This window comes from Balaenoptera borealis (assembly GCF_965194805.1).
Source record: "Balaenoptera borealis genome assembly, chromosome: 17".
NCBI lineage: Eukaryota > Metazoa > Chordata > Mammalia > Artiodactyla > Balaenopteridae > Balaenoptera > Balaenoptera borealis.
Window position 1 is genome coordinate 79,838,846 of NC_138876.1, and position 18,228 is coordinate 79,857,073.

Genomic DNA, 18,228 nt, shown 5'->3' on the forward strand with positions numbered 1-18,228 from the left:
AAAAATAAAATAAAATTTTAAAAAATAAAAATTATAAAAAAAAGAATATCCTTTCTAAAAATAAATAAATAAATAAATACTCAATAAAATGACTATGTCCTACAGTGTAACTGGGAGAATATTTCTAGAAGATCTTTAATAAAGTTCTCATAGTTGATCATGCCTGGACAACAAGAGAGTCACTATATAAGTTCTCTCAAGTTCCCAGCATCTTAACAAAATATCTCCAATAGTCTTAGCTCTGACATATAATATTGGGTTGGCCCGAAAGTTCATTCAGGTTTTTCTGTAACATCTTATGGAAAAACCCGAACAAACTTTTTGGCCAAACCAATATGTGCATTCAGAATTATACCTTTTAAGATCTTTTGAGTTTAGGTGTTTTTTTTCCAAAATTAAAAATTATGTAATAATTTATATAAACATAAAATTTGGAATCAGATAAGTTAGGAATTCAAAAGTCATCTGGTACAATTTCTTCACTTATTGTTTTAAGTATTCCTAATTAATAGATAAATTAGCCTGAGTTCCACAAATGTTAAATAAATTTTGTATCATCCAGCAACAAATAAAAACAGTGCTAGAAAATGTATGATTCCTGGTGAACATAACTGAGATTAACTAAACATCGTAACACATTGATAGTGGTATGATATTACTTCCTACAATTTTAATTTAATTTTGCCAGGTTTCTTTGGAGTGAACATCAAGAGTTGATCAGTAAGAGAACTGAAGTAATGAGAAATTATGGTAACACACTCAAGCTTATATTAAAGAAGAAAGAATATGATGCAGTAAAATTCAGAACTATGGACTTAAATAACATTCTACTCTTTAGGCTGTGATTTTCTCTCTCCCATATTTGAACTAAAGTGTATTTCCCATCTTGATCCTTCAAATAGCAATCAAATTCTAGATTTAAATTTTACTTATATGGTACAATAAATATATGTTAAATGAATGTCTATTTTTAAAAATCCACTTTAAAACAGGAAATTCTACTTTATTTTTTCAACACATAGTAAAAAGCCATGTTAGGCTACCAAATCATCTTGGTAGACAATCAGTTAGTAAATAAAAACATCATTTTAAAAAATTGAAAGAGATGAATAGGCTATATTTAACAATAGCAGAAGCAGCTACATTGCAATTACAAACTATAGAGCTGGGAAAATCCTAGCTGTTTTATGTAGAATAACTAGTATGTTAGTGCTTGTTTGAATAAAATGAAATAAAGCTCTTCAGCTTTTGCTCTCTTAGAAATGCAGCAAAAGAGTTCAGGGGAGAATCAATACTTGCTAAATGTACAAGGACCAAATCAATAGGGAAAGAAATTGCATTTTCCAACAACTAAGATGGAAAAGGATGAACTGCATAGGAATAGAAATAAAAATGAAAATAATGAAATATGATGTCTGTTTACCACGTTTCTTTTTGTTTTTTTGTTTTTCTGTTTTTTTTATTATTTATTTATTATTGGCTGTGTTGGGTCTTCGTTGCTGCGCACGGGCTTTCTCTAGTTGCGGTGAATGGGGGTCTCTCTTCGTTGCAGTACGTGGGCTTCTCATTATGGTGGCTTCTCTTGTTGAGGAGCATGGGCTCTAGGTGCACAGGCTTCAGTAGTTGTGGCACGTGGGCTCAGTAGTTGTGGTGCACGGGCTTAGTTGCTCCATGGCACGTGGGATCTTCCCGGACCAGGGCTCAAACCCGTGTCCCCTGCATTGGCAGGCGGATTCTTAACCACTGCGCCACCAGGGAAGCCAACCACATGTTTTTAAACCATTTACCTCTTTAAATCATTAAAATCTTAACCTTGGGAGGAAGTGTTGTAAAAACTGGAGCAGAATCTAAAGATCATGAACCGAGATTCATCTTTTAGTTTATATCTTCAGTCAATCGATAGCCAACAAGTCATTGAGTCACTACTGGGTGTCCAGTGTCATGGCGGGTAGATGGAAATCACAGGATGATGTCTTGGTCCTCCATTAGCCTATAATCTATATGAGGTAGGAAGGCCAACACACCAAAAAGGAAGAAATATCAGAAAATTCTTAAGGTAGGATTTTGGTGAAGTGGGCCCAGGTCACAGAAAAGTTAGCAAAACTAATTGTTTTTTAATTAAAAAAATATAACTGGCCAAAAAAAAAATCAATAGAAATTAAACAAAGAAGGTACAAAACCTTGTCCTATAATCTTTGTAAAACAGAAGCCAAGAGAAGAGTGAGACACAATTTCAGGAATTTATAGGGCACCTAACGCAACTTCCTCAGCAACATTATGGGAGAAAGAAGGTGAGTAGATAAAATTCTAAAAACCTTGTTAATATTCATACCCTATTAGGCCCCAATTTGAAAGAGTGGGTTGAAGGGGTGAGTAAATGGGCTGGAGAAAAACAGGATGCAGGAAGTGGACAAATAGCTTGACGAAAGATTCAAATTACCATAACATACACAAAATAACTAGAAAATTTCAATAGCCCTTTATCTTTTAAAAAATAATAATTAAAATGTAAAGTTAAGTCATTTTCACAAAGAACTACAGTCCCAGATGGTGAATTTTCTACCAAACCTTTAAGAAACAAATAATGCCAATCCTACACAAATCCTTTGGAAGAGTTCCCAACTCATCATGTGAGATGAGCATTACTCTGATACTAAAACCAGACAAAGGCATAAAAAGAAAACTACAGAGAAATAACCCTCATGAACATAAATGAAAATATTTTAACAAAAAATATTAGGAAATCAAGTCAACCACAACCTTCAGGTTTATCTCAGGAATGCAAAGCTTTTTAACATTTAAAAATCAGTGTAATGCATTACATTAACAGAATAAGAGAACATGTATCTGATCACCTCAATAGATACCAAAAAAAAAGCAGCTGGCAAAATTAAATACCCATTCATGATAGAAACTTATTATTGGAAATGATGAAAATGAGAAACACTCTTATTAGAAACTCAAGTAAAGGCAATTCTTGTTATAAAGTGACAGAGAACTTGACTGAATTGTGCTCTATTATTCAGTGGAGGAAATAGTACTTATAGGTGATGAACTTACATGTTTACCTGAGATTTCCAGTCACAATGTGGAAGGTGTGCCCTGGTTTCTCCTTGCTGCTGATGGTAAAAGTTCAAGAGGAAAGGGATAAATTGAGGAAGAAATTGTTAAGCAAAAAGGAACCAGCACTTGATGATCTGGAAAATTCTCAACCTATCCAGATATCCTGTTCTGGAAACAGAGCCAAGGGCCTGTGACTTAGGATCCACTCAGCCATCTCAGCAGAAGCCAGGAATAGAGACGGAGTTATCCAGGAAGAGATCCGTGGAGAACTCTTGTGTCTAATGACGTGAACGCCCAAGACATCCACTGAAGACCAGCAAGGTTTTCAAGAATTTCATTCCAGCAGATGAAAAGGGAAGAAATGGGATGAAATAAAGGAAGCATGACTCTGAGGGCAAAGACGGTGGAGTCACTGCCCTGGTGGGCTGAGGGGGCAGGGCTTCCAGCCTGGGGGGCCATGAGGAGGGGGCTGCTGCCCCAGCAGGGCCCAGAGAACAAAGCAGTAAAACCACAGAGGATTATTCCAGGCCCTTAAATCTAATGGAGTTTGCCCTGCTGGGTTTCAGACGTGCTTGCGACATGTGACTGCCTTTTTCCTTCTAATTTCTCCCATCTGGAATGGGAATATCTAGTCTATGCCTGTCCCACCATTGTAACTGGGAAGCAGATAACTTGTTTCCTAGTTTCATAGGTCTGTGGATGGAGAGGATTTTGGGCCTGATATAGATTATGCCCAGTGTCTCACCCATATCTGATTTAGATATCAAAAAAGGGATTCCAAACTTTTTGAGATGATTATATGATATTATATGATAAGTGATATTTTGGACGTAAGTTGATGCTGGCATGATTAAGACTTTGGGGAATGTTGGGATGTGATCAATGCATTTGGCATACGAGAAAGGCATGAATTTCCAGAACCAAAAGGAGAACTATTGTGAGTTAAACTGTGTCCCCAAAAAGATATGTTCAAGTTCTTACTCCTGGTACCTGTGAATGTGACCTTATTTGGAAACAGGATCGTTGCAGATGTTATTAGTTAAGGTGAAGTCACACTTGAGTAGGGCAGGCTTAGTCTTTTAAAAAGAGAGGAGACACAGAGACACAGACAGAGAGAAGAATGCCAGCAGAGATTGCAAATACGCAGCTGCAAGCTGAAGAATTACAACTTCTAGCATCCAGAACTATGACAGAATAAATTCCTTTTTTGCAAGCCATTCTGACTATGTTAAATGTTACAGCAGTATTTGGAAACTAATACAAAAAGTGACTATATATGCAAACTGTGCCACCTAAATGAATACAACTCAGCAATTAAAAGACATAAACTACTGATACATAGAAAAATTTGGATGAATATCAAGCTTTATGCTGATTAAAATCCTAGTCACGAGTATACACTTTACGATTGCCACAAGAAGTTCTAGGAAAGGCAACCTTATCTGCAGTAACAAAAAGCAAATAAGTTCTTTCTTAGGGCTAGGGATGGTGGAATTTTCTGCAAAAAGCGTGAAGAAACAATTCGGAATGACAGAAGTATTCTACGTCTTGACTGAAGTGGTAGTTCTACAGGTGAACTTGATTATCAGCTCATCACACTGTAGACTTAAAATACGTGCATTTTGTTTATATAAATTATACATGAATACACTTGATTGTTTTAAACAGCAGATAAACAAAAACTTGTAAAAGCCATAACTTAAACTGGTTAAGTTGGGGTTAAAAAAAAACTGCCACACAAATGAAAAAGGATTAATTTCTTTCATTTGCAAGCAGCTCATACAATCAATAAAGCAAAACTAAACATGGATTTCACAACAGAAAAATGGGCAAGAATACGAATAAGAAATTCATTAAAACACACACACAAGTAGCAAAGAAACAGAAAATATGCTCAACTTCCTTGTAACTAAAGAAAGGCGAATCAAAACAAGACATGGCTTTTCATGTATCAGATTGGCAAAATCTTTAGTTTTAGAATATCTAGTGCTGTGAGAGTGAGCCTTCTCACACACTGTTTGGCCTCATGTAGTTTCCTGTACCCCTTTTGAAGGGCAATTTGTCAATATCTATGAAAATTCACAATTCACATACCCTTTGATCTAACAGTCTTACTGCTATTATCTACTGTACAAATATACTCACAAAGATACCAAACTATGTGTAATAAGAACATTTTTCAAAAGACTCCTTGGAAGAATGAATATTTGGACACAGCCATATATCTTTTACTACAAAATGAGTCAAAGAAATAATGAAACAGCCAAAATGAAATGCTACACAATACAACAATTTTAAAACAATGACTAGAAGATGGTGGAGGAGTAAGACGTGATCACCTTCCTCCCCAAAATACATCAAAACTACATCTACATGTGGAACAACTCCTACAGAACACCTACTGAATGCTGGCAGAAGACCTCAGACTTCCCAAAAGGCAAGAAACTCCCCACATACCTGGGGAGGGCAAAAGAAAAAAGAAAAAACAGAGACAAAAGAATAGGGATGGAACCTGCCCCTCTGGGAAGCTGTGAAGGAGGAAAGGTTTCCACACACTAGGAAGCCCCTTCGCGGGCAGAGACTGCAGGTGGCGGAGGGGGGAAGCTTTGGAGCCACGGAGGAGAGTGCAGCAACAGGGGTGCAGAGGGCAAAGCGGAGAGATCCCTGCACAGAGGATCGGTGCCGACCAGCACTCACCAGCCCAAGAGGCTTGTCTGCTCACCCGCCGGGGCGGGCGGGGGCTGGGAGCTGAGGCTCAGGCTTTGGAGGTCGAATCCCAGGGAGAGGAATGGGGTTGGCTGCGTGAACACAGCCTGAAGGGGGCTAGTGCGCCACGCTTAGCTGGGAGGGAGTCTGGGAAAGAGTCTGGAACTGCCGAAGAGGCAAGAGACCATTGTTTCAGGGTGCGTGAGGAGAGGGGATTCAGAGCGCCGCCTAAACGAGCTCGAGACAGCCAAGAGCCACAGCTATCAACACAGACAACAGAGATGGGCATGAGACGCTAAGGCTGCTTCTGCTGCCACCAAGAAGCCTGTGTGCGGGCACAGGTCACTCTCCACACCGCCCCTCCCGGGAGCCGGTGCAGCCCGCCACAGCCAGGGTCCCGTGATCCAGGGACAACTTCCCCGAGAGAACACACGGCACACCTCAGGCTGGTGCAACGCCACACCAGCCTCTGCCGCCACAGGTTCACCCCGCATTCCATACCCCTCCCTCCCCCCAGCCTGACTGAGCCAGAGCCCCTAATCAGCTGCTCCTTTAACCTCGTCCTGTCTGGGCGGGAACAGATGCCCTCAGGCGACCTACATGCAGAGGCGGGGCCAAATCCAAAGCTGAACCCCGGGAGCTGTGCGAACAGAGAAGAGAAGGGGAAATCTCTCCAGCAGCCTCAGGAGCAGCAGATTAAATCTCCACAATCAACTTGATGTACCCTGCATCTGTGGAATACCTGAATAGAAAACAAATCATCCCAAAATTGAGGCAGTGAACTTTGGGAACTGTAGACTTGGGTTTGCTTTTCTGCATCTAATTTGTTTCTGGTTTTATGTTTATCTTATGTTAGTATTTAGAGCTTATTATCATTGGTAGATTTGTTTATTGATTTGGTGCCTCTCTTCCTTTTTTTTTTTTTTACATATATATATGTTTTTTCCTTTTTCTCTTTTTGTGAGTGTGTATGTGTATGCTTCTTTGTGTGATTTTGTCTGTATAGTTTTGCTTTTTCCATTTGTCCTAGGGTTCAGACTGTCCGGTTTGGTTTTTTTGTTTTTTTTTTTAAGTATAGTTTTTAGCGCTTGTTATCATTGGTGGATTTGGTTTTTGGTTTGGTTGCTATCTTCTTTCTTTCTCTCTTTCTTTTTTTTATTACTTTGTTAATTTTTTACTTTAAATAATTTTCTTCTATTTTAATAACTTCATTTTATTTTATTTATTTATTTTTTCTGTCTTTCTTTCTTTCTTTTTCTCCCTTTTCTTCTGAGCCATGTGGCTAACAGGGTCTTGGTGCTCTGGCCGGGTGTCAGGCCTGAGCCTCTGAGGTGGGAGAGCCAAGTTCAAGATATTGGACCACCAGAGACCTCCCAGCCCCACATAATATCAATTGGCAAGAGCTCTCCCAAAGATCTCCGTCTCAGCGCTAACACCCAGCTCCACCCAACGGCCAGCAATCTCTAGTGCTGGATGCCCCATGCCAAACAACTAGCAAGACAGGAACACAACTCCACCCATTATCAGAGAGGCTGCCTAAATCATACTAAGTTCACAGACACCCGAAAACACACCACCGGACACAGCCCTGCCCACCAGAAAGACATGATCCAGTCCCACCTACCAGAACCAGGCACCAGTCCTCTCCACCAGGAAGCCTACACAAGCCACTGAACCAACCTCACCCACTGGGGGCAGACAGCAAAAACAACAGGAACTACGAAGCTGCAGCCTGTGAAAAGGAGACCCCAAACACAGTAAGTTAACCAATATGAGAAGACAGAGAAATACACAGCAGAAAAAGGAGCAAGGTAAAAACCCACCAGACCAAACAAATGAAGAGGAAATAGGCAATCTACCTGAAAAAGAATTCAGAGTAATGATAGTAGAGATGATCCAAAATCTTGGAAATAGAATGGAGAAAACACAAGAAATATTTAACAAGGATTTAGAAGAACTAAAGAGCAAACAAACAATGAGGAACAACACAAAAAATGAAATTAAAAATTCTCTAGAAGGAATCAATAGCAGAATAACTGAGGCAGAAGAACAGATAAGTGACCTGGAAGATAAAATAGTGGAAATGATTACCACAGAGCAGAATAAAGAAAAAAGAATGAAAAGAATTGAGGACAATCACAGAGACCTCTGGGACAACATTAAACCCACAAACATTCTAATTATAGGGGTTCCAGAAGAAAAAGAGAAAAAAAAAGGGACTGAGAAAATATTAGATTATAGTTGAAAACTTCCCTAATATGGGGAAGGAAAAAGTCAATCAAGTCCAAGAAGTGCAGAGAGTCCCATACAGGATAAAACCAAGGAGAAACATGCCAAGGCACATATTAATCAAACTATCAAAAATTAAATACAAAGAAAAAATATTAAAAGCAGCAAGGGAAAAGCAACAACTAACATACAAGAGAATCCCCATAAGGTTAACAGCTGATCTTTCAGCAGAAACTCTGAAAGCCAGAAGGGATTGGCAGGACATATTTAAAGTGATGAAAGGGAAAAACCTACAACCAAGATTACTCTACCCAGCAAGGATCTCATTCAGACTCAACGGAGAAATTAAAAACTTTACAGACAAGCAGAAGTTAAGAGAATTCAGCACCACCAAACTAGCTCTAAAACAAAGGGTAAAGGAACGTTCTCTAGGCAGGAAACACAAAAGAAGGAAAAGACTTCCAATAACAAACCCAAAACAATTAAGAAAATGGTAATAGGAACATACATAGTGATAACTGCCTTAAAGGTAAATGGATTAAATGCTCCAACCAAAAGACACAGATGGGCTGAATGGATAAAAAAACAAGACCCGTATATATGCTGTCCTCAGGGGACCCATTTCAGACCTAGGGACACATACAGACTGAAAGTGAGGGGATGGAAAAAGATACTCATGTAAATGGAAATCAAAAGAAAGCTGGACTACCAATTCTCATATCAGACAAAATAGACTTAAAAATAAAGACTCTTACAAGAGACAAAGAAGGACACTACATAATGATTAAGGGATCAATACAAGAAGAAGATATTACAATTGTAAATATTTATGCACCCAACAGATGAGCACCTCAATACATAAGGTAAATGCTAACAGCCATAAAAGGGGACATTGACAGTAACATAATAATAGTGGGGGACATTAACACCCCACTTTCACCAATGTGAAATATCATCCAAAATGAAAATAAGTAAGGAAACACAAGCTTTAAATGACACATTAAACAAGATGGACTTAATTGATATTTATAGGACATTCCATCCTAAAACAGGAGATTACACTTTCTTCTCAAGTGCTCATGGAACATTTTCCAGGATAGATCATATCTTGGGTCACAAGTCAAGCCTTCGTAAATTTAAGAAAACTGAAATTGTATCAAGTATCTTTTCCAACCACAACGCTATGAGACTAGATGTCAATTACAAGAAAAAATCTGTAAAAAATACAAACACGGAGGCTAAACAATACACTGCTAAATAACCAAGAGTTCACTGAAGAAATCAAAGAGAAAATAAAAAAATACCTAGAAACAAATGACAGTGAAAACACGACGACCCAAAACCTATGGGATACAGCAAAAGCAGTTCTAAGAGGGAAATTGATAGCAATACAATCCTACCGCAAGAAACAAGAAACATCTCAAATAAACAACCTAACCTTACACCTAAAGCAATTAGAGAAAAATACCCCAAAGTTAGCAGAAGGAAAGATATCATAAAGATCAGAACAGAAATAAATGAAAAAGAAATGAAGGAAATGATAGCAAAGATCAATAAAACTAAAAGCTGGTTCTTTGAGAAGACAAACAAAATGGATAAACCATTAGCCAGACTCATCAAGAAAAAAAGGGAGAAGACTCAAATCAATAGAATTAGAAATGAAAAAGAAGTAACAACTGACACTGCAGAAATACAAAGGATCATGAGAGATTACTACAAGCAACTATATGTCAATAAAATGGACAACCTTGAAGAAATGGACAAATTCTTAGAAAAGCACAACCTTCCGAGACTGAACCAGGAAGAAATAGAAAATATAAACAGACCAATTAGAAGCACTGAAATTGAAACTGTGATTAAAAATCTTCCAACAAACAAAAGCCCAGGACCAGATGGCTTCACAGGCAATTCTATCAAACATTTAGAGAAGAGCTAACACCCATCCTTCTCAAACTCTTCCAAAATACAGCAGAGGGAGGACCACTCCCAAACGCATTCCACGAGGCCACCACCACCCTGATACCAAAACCAGACACAGATGCCACAGAAAAAGAAAACCACAGGCCAATATCACTGATGAACATAGATGCAAAAATCCTCAACAAAATACTAGCAAACAGAATCCAACAGCACATTAAAAGGATCAAACAGCATGATCAAGTGGGATTTATCCCAGGAATGTAAGGATTCTTCAATATACACAAATCAATGTGATAAACCATATTAACCAACTGAAGGAGAAAAACCATATGATCATCTCAATAGATGCAGAAAAAGCTTTTGACAAAATTCAACACCCATTTATGATAAAAACCCTCCAGACAGTAGGCATAGAGGGAACTCACCTCAACATAATAAAGGCCATATATGACAAACCCACAGCCAACATCGTTCTCAATGGTGAAAAACTGAAACCATTTCCTCTAAGATCAGGAACAAGACAAGGTTGCCCACTCTCACCACTATTCTTCAACATAGTTTTGGAAGTTTTAGCCACAGCAATCAGAGAAGAAAAAGAAATAAAAGGAATCCTAATCAGAAAAGAAGAAGTAAAACTGTCACTGTTTGCAGATGACATGATACTATACATAGAGAATCCTAAAGATGCCACCAGAAAACTACTAGAGCTAATTAATGAATTTGGTAAAGTTGCAGGATACAAAATAATGCACAGAAATCTCTGGCATTCCTATACACTAACGATGAAAAATCTGAAAGAGAAATTACGGAAACACTCCCATTTACCACTGCAACAAAAAGAATAAAATACTTACCTAAGGAATAACTCTACCTAAGGAGACAAAAGACCTGTATGCAGAAAAGTATAAGACACTGATGAAAGAAATTAAAGATGATACAAACAGATGGAGAGATATACCATGTTCTTGGTTGGAAGAATCAACATTGTGAAAATGACTATACTACCCAAAGCAATCTACAGATTCAGTGCAAGCCCTATCAAACTACCAATGGCATTTTTCACAGAACTAGAACAAAAAATTGCACAATTTATATAGAAACACAAAAGACCCCGAATAGCCAAAGCAATCTTGAGAAAGAAAAACGGAACTGGAGGAATCAGGCTCCCTGACTTCAGACTATACTACAAAGCTACAGTAATCAAGACAGTATGGTACTGGCACAAAAACAGAAATATAGATCAATGGAACAGGATAGAAAGCCCAGAGATAAACCCATGGACATATGGTCACCTTATCTTTGATAAAGGAGGAAAGAATATACAATGGAGAAAAGACGGTCTCTTCAATAAGTGGTGCTGGGAAAACTGGACAGCTACATGTAAAAGAATGAAATTAGAACACTCCCTAACACCATACACGAAAATAAACTCCAAATGGATTAAAGACCTAAATGTAAGGCCAGACACTAAAAAACTCTTAGAGGAAAACATAGGCAGAACACTCCATGACATAAATCACAGCAAGATCCTTTTTGACCCACCTCCTAGAAAAATGGAAATAAAAACAGAAATAAACAAGTGGGACCTAATGAAACTTAAAAGCTTTTGCACAGCAAAGGAAACCATAAACAAGATGAAAAGATAACCCTCAGAATGGGAGGAAATATTTGCAAATGAAGCAACTGACAAAGATTAACCTCCAAAATTTACAAGCAGTTCATGCAGCTCAATATCAAAAAAACAAAAAATCCAATCCAAAACTGGGCAGAAGACCTAAATAGACATTTGTCCAAAGAAGATATACAGATTGCCAAAAACACATGAAAGGATGCTCAACATCACTAATCATTACAGAAATGCAAATCAAAACTACAATGAGGTATCACCTCACACCAGTCAGAATGGCCATCATCAAAAAATCTACAAACAATAAATGTTGGAGAGGGTGTGGAGAAAAGGGAACCCTCTTACACTGTTGGTAGGAATGTAAATTGATACAGCCACTATGGAGAACAGTAGGGAGGTTCCTCAAAAAACTAAAAATTGAACTACCATACGACCCAGCAATCCCACTACTGGGCATATACCCTGAGAAAACCATAATTCAAAAAGAGTCATGTACCACAATGTTCACTGCAGCTCTATTTACAATAGCCAGGACATGGAAGCAACCTAAGTGTCCATCAACAGAAGAATGGATAAAGAAGATGTGGCACATATATACAATGGAATATTACTCAGCGGAACTGCGTTATTTGTAGTGAGGTGGATGGACCTAGAGACTGTCATACAGAGTGAAGTAAGTCAGAAAGAGAAAAACAAATACCGTATGCTAACACATATATATGGAATCTAAAAAAAATTTTAAATGGTTCTGAAGAACCTAGGGGCAGAACAGGAATAAAGACACAGACATAGAGAATGGACTTGAGGACACGGGGAGGGGGAAGGGTAAGCTGGGATGAAGTGAGAGAGTGGCATGGACATATATACACTACCAAATGTAAAACAGATAGCTAGTGGGAAGCAGTTGCATAGCACAGGGAGATCAGCTCTGTGCTTTGTGTCCACCTAGAGGGGTGGGATAGGAAGGGTGGGAGGGAGATGCAAGAGAGAGGAGATGTGGGGATATATGTATATACAGCTGATTCACTTTGTTATAAAGCAGAAACTAACAAAACATTGTAAAGCAATTATACTCCAATAAAGACGTTAAAAAGAGAGGGGCTTCCCTGGTGGCACAGTGGTTGGGAGTCTGCCTGCCAATGCAGAGGACACGGGTTCGAGCCCTGGTCTGGGAAGATCCCACATGCCGCGGAGCAACTAAGCCCGTGAGCCACAACTACTGAGCTTGCGCGTCTGGAGCTCATGCTCCGCAATGGGAGAGGCCACGACAGTGAGAGGCCCACGCACCGCGATGAAGAGAGGGCCCCGCTCGCCGCAACTGGAGAAAGCCCTTGCACAGAAACGAAGACCCAACACAGGCAAAAATAAATAAATAAATAAATAAATAAATAAATTTATTAAAAAAAAAAAAAAGACGTTAAAAAGAGAAAAGAAAAGAATGACTAAAGCAAAATATGGCACAATTTGAATACTACATTCTCAAGTTTGTAAGTAAAAAGGATATCCACAGATACATTTACACATGCTAACAAATGCATTTAAAATTTAGGGGGAAATTGGAACTATCTTGGAGTAGAATTTAGAAGATGGAGCTGGGGGCAGGTTGATTTTTCATTTTATTTTTGTCTCCTCTTTTTGATTTTTATCATGTGCCATATTTCATTTACCTTCTTAAATAGGCAAATATGTAAAAGGAAAAATAGATATAACTTTAAATAATGAATTGCCTATTATAGATGAAGGGCTCTTTAGGAGTATCGGGATATAGGAAAATGGCATCTGAATTCTTCCAAAACAAAATGTTTTGAACTTGTGGTTATAAAAAGCCTCTCTAGAATTATCCTTTATATTTTCAGAGTTCCTTATCATCACTTGTCAAGTGTTCTTCCCAGTAAACTATTAGCAATTCACAGACCAAAAATAAATAAATAAATAAATAAATATAAATATATTAAAACAAATAATTTATATATATACATTTTATATATATATATAGTTACCTACAAGCAGTGCCAAACAGGAAGGACAGAAGCACTCCTAGAAGACAGCATGTTAGGACAGAAGCACTCCTAGAAGCCCCACACTAAATTGTATATCTCTGGCCACAGAATGACACAACTTTAAAAATTTTTTTATTTTATATTGGAATATAGTTGATTAAAAATGTTGTGTTAGTTTCAGGCATATAGCAAAGTGATTCAATTATACATGTACATATATCTATTCTTTTTCAAATTATTTTCCCATTTAGGTTGTTACAGAGTACTGAGCAGAGTTCCCTGTTCCATACAGCAGGTCCTTGTCGGTTATCTGTTTTAATATAGCCGTGTGTAGGTGTCAATCCCAAACTCCCAATCTATCCCTCCCCCACATGCTTCCCCAGTAGCCATAAATTCATTCTCTAAATCTGTGAGTCTGTTTCTGTTTTGGAAATAAATTCATTTGTATCATTTTTTTAGATCCACGTATATGACTTTTCAGTTAATTTGTATAGTATCATTGTGAGGAGTAGAGAACGGGAGAACCTTTGAGGTCCACGCTGAACCACCTTGAGATCCACACTTTGAAACTATGTTTTAGATGAGGTAACAACCTCTTCATCTCAGTTTCTTCATTCAGAAAACAGAAGTTATACACTCAGGTTTTTATGAGAGCTATACAAGATTAAAATTTGTTAAGCACATAGTACAGTATCTGGTGCATGAAAATCACTTAACAAAGGAAAGTTATCATCATTGTAATCGCTGTAGAATTACCTCTTTTCTATAAAGTAGACCACGCCTTCGCAGCAAGGGCAATATCACTCCCAAAGGAGGAAAACTGCTTCTTGGAGGGTGAAAAGCTTAAATATTGCAATGGTGTGTGGCTCTTCTAAACTCAACCCTACCCAACAAAATATTATTCCTTAGTACTTAATTTCTCTCACTAGTAGAAGGCAATAATGAAAAAAAAAATAGTTGGGGAAGAATGAAATAGGCTAGTAACTCGCTTAAGAATTATGTATAAATGCTGTTATCAACTTTATAAATTTCAAAGAATAAAATGTTTACATAAATGAAAGTTAATCTCCTGAAGTATGAAGTTAGAGAAATAGTGCCTGTTTCTGTCTACACACCTGAATGATTGCAATTCGTGCACATAGCAGTAAGAAACATGGAAGAAAGGGGATCAGCCTCAGGACATAGTTACGTATGTCGCTGGATGACAGGGGTGTCTATAAGGAAATTTATATTGGTGGGTGTTAGCCAAATATAAACCACAAATACTTGTGATTAAACCATTGGAAATCTTATTCCAAGCAAGGCAACAAAAAGAGTGTTGCATCGCAGCTACTACTGTTTGAAGAAGACTGATTGTGTGAAATCAGAAGTAGCCGTAAAATAAATAACTTCTGAGTAGTAGGAGACATAGAACTAATGGAAGAGAAATGTTTCTCTAGTCCTGCCAGAAAAGCCTTTCTTTTAGCTTTCTGCTCCTAAGTAGCAAAACGCCACCGTGAGAGTCCAAAACAATGATGGACGGCTTGACACATGGGCAGGGTCGCTGTGTGTGGTTCTCTGTGGCACTTGTCTGCACACTGCCTCTGAGCACTGAGCTGACTGCGCTCCCGTATCTCTTCATGGTTTCTATTTACACCCGGAGTATCAGGCCCAAGGCTACTTCCCTGGCTGCGTACTTGGCAGTGGTGGAGAACTCCAAGCTAGGCACTCAGGGCTTTGGTCTCCAGCTGGTTGAGCAGGTCTTGAAGAGGGAAACAAAAGAAGATAGACTAACAGAGCAATTTTGAAAGAGAACAAAGTTGGAAAATTTTGCACTACCTGGTTTCAAGGCTTATTATGAAGCTACAGTAATCAAGACAGTGTGTTTTGGCATACAAATAGACACACAGATCAATGAAATAAAATAGAGAGTGCAGAAATACTCCCACACATACATGGGTGAATGATTTTCAACCAAACTCTAGACTTTTCAATTCCAAATTCCAAGTATTTCAATGGGAAAAGAATAGTCTTTTCAACAAAGGGTGATGGAATAATTGGATAGTCATATGAAATAAAATGAACCTTGGCCCTTATCTACTACCATATACAAAAAATAACCTTAAATGAGTCAAATAGACCCAAGATAAGAACTAGAACTGTAAAACTCCCACAAGAAAACATAGAAAGTCTTATCATTGGGCAGAGATTTCTTAGATAGGACTTGAAAGATATAAACCATATATCTTATAAAATATATAAAAAGAAAATAAATAGAACTTTACCATAATTTAAAACTTCTGCTAATTGAAAGTCTCACCAATAAGAAAATTAAAAAGCAAGCTACAGACTGGGAGAAAATATGTGCAAAACATAGATCTGAATATGTTATACCCACAGCGTATAAAGAACTCTTACCACTCCAGGACTGCAAAGACCCAATAGAAAATAAGATTTGAAAAGACACTGTGCCATAAAAGACATATGAATGGCAAACATCAATAGTTATTTGGGAAATGCAAATTAAAACCACAGAGATATCACTAAACACAAACTAGAATGGTTAAAATTTAAAAGATAACACCAAGTGCAAGCAAGAATACAGAGCAACTGGAATTCTTACACATTGCTGGTGGGGATGTGAAATGGTACAGCTACTTGTGAAAGCGGTTGGCAATTTCTGATAGAGTTAAATATACAATTACCATACATCCTAGCAATTTCACTGCTAGGTGTTTACCTAGGAGAAATAAAAACATATGTCCTGTGAAAAGACTTGTACATGAATGTTTATATAATTTACATTCATAATAGCCAAAATCCAGAAATAACTCAAGTGTCCTTTAATCGGTGAATGGATAAACAAATTGTGGTATATCCATATAATGGCATACCATTCAACAAAGAAGAAAAACAAACTGTTGAATCAAACAACAATATTAATGAATCCCAAAAGCATTTTGCTAAGTGACAGACGCAGACATCAGAGATTACATATCAGGGTTCTCTGGTGGCGCAGTGGTTAAGAATCCACCTGCCAATGCAAGGGACACGGGTTCGAGCCCTGGTCCAGGAAGATCCCACATGCTGCGGAGCAACTAAGCCCGTGAGCCACAACTACTGAGCCTGTGCTCTGGAGCCCGCGAGCCACAACTACTGAAGCCCGCACGCCTACAGCCCGTGCTCCGCAACAAGAGAAGCCACCGCAGTGAGAAGCCCGCGCACTGCAACAAAGAGTAGCCCCGGCTCGCCGCAACTAGAGAAAGCCCGCGTGCAGCAACAAAGACCCAATGCAGCCAAAAATTAATTAATTAGTTTTTTTAAAAAAAGATTACATATCATATGATTATATTTACATGAAATTCCAGGAAAAATACTATAGCAACAGAAAGCAAATCAGTGGTTTCCAAGGGCCTGGCAAAGGGGAAGGGGACTTACTGCAAAGGGGCACAAAAGAACTTTGGGGGTGATGGGCATGTGCTATACCTTAATAATAACGGTAGTTATATGGCTGCCTATCTCAAAAGCCATTAAATTGTAGACGTGAAATTGAGGGGTTTATTGAATGTAAATTATATCTGAATAAGGTTTATTTTTTTAAATGATTAAAAAGGAAATACAAAAGAAAATTAAGAGATTAAATCAGAGGTTCATCATCTTCAGAGGATATTCATAGTAGGATTTCTAAAATGAAAGAACAAAGAAACAGAAGGGGGGGGGGGGGAAATCAAAGAAATAACATAAAACAAATTCCAGAACTGACGAATATGGGTACTGAATGATTAGTATAAAAAATGAAAACAGTGCCTAAATCAATGTGCATCTGTGTTAAATTTCAGAATACCGGAATAAACGGAGGATCCTAAAAGCTTTTGGGAAAGGGAGGGTGGGGAAGTTACACACATAGAAGCAGGAACGAGAATGGCTTAGCACTTTTCACACTGGGATTAGGAGACAGAAGACAAATGAAAAATATTCTTTCCAACAGGTAATGCTGTATCATTTTTTATCAATTAAGCATGAGAATAGAATAAAGGCAGTTCCAAACATTTAAGACACGAAAAGTTCCTCCATGCATTCTTCCTTATAAACCATCAGAAAACTCGTTCCAGCAAAACTGAGGCCTAAACTAATAGTAAGATACGGGTTTCAGAAACAGGACATGCAATACCGAGAGGGAAACGAGATTCCCAGGACACTGTGAAGGAAAGCTCCAAGCTGACGGCTGCGTGGCAGGTCTGGAGATCAGACGGCCCGCTCTGGATGAGGAGGGGCCGCTGAGGTGGGGGGGCTTTATGGAGAGAGTCTCCAAGACAACTAATGTCCCCAAGGGAAGAAGAAATGGTCCGATGGAAGAACTGACACGCACTTCTATGATGATAGGGATCTACCACCATGGAAAAGGATTTGGTAATGAATGAGCAGTAGTCAGTTTTAAAGTTCAGGGAAAACAAAGAATAGTTCAAGAAAGGAAATATAGTCAGAATACACTAAGAGGCTCATTTCAGGAATAATATTCCCATGGTAATTAAAATAAAAATTCAGAATAGTGATTGTTTTTTTAATTATAACATTATTGGGAGGAACACAGACAGGAAGTAGAAGGTGGGAGGTGGAGGATATCAAGACAGACAAAATCTAAAACTGAAAAAATACCAGTATCTTAGACATACATAAATAGAAGAAAGAGCTAAAAGTTTTAAA

General features: G+C 38.2%; 1 protein-coding gene across 2 annotated transcripts in view; it reads right to left on the reverse strand.

Moving 5' to 3' along the window:
- LOC309615309 (oxygen-regulated protein 1-like) overlaps positions 1-18,228 on the reverse strand; it is a 168,553-nt gene that overhangs the window by 14,428 nt on the left and 135,897 nt on the right. The window lies entirely within an intron of this gene.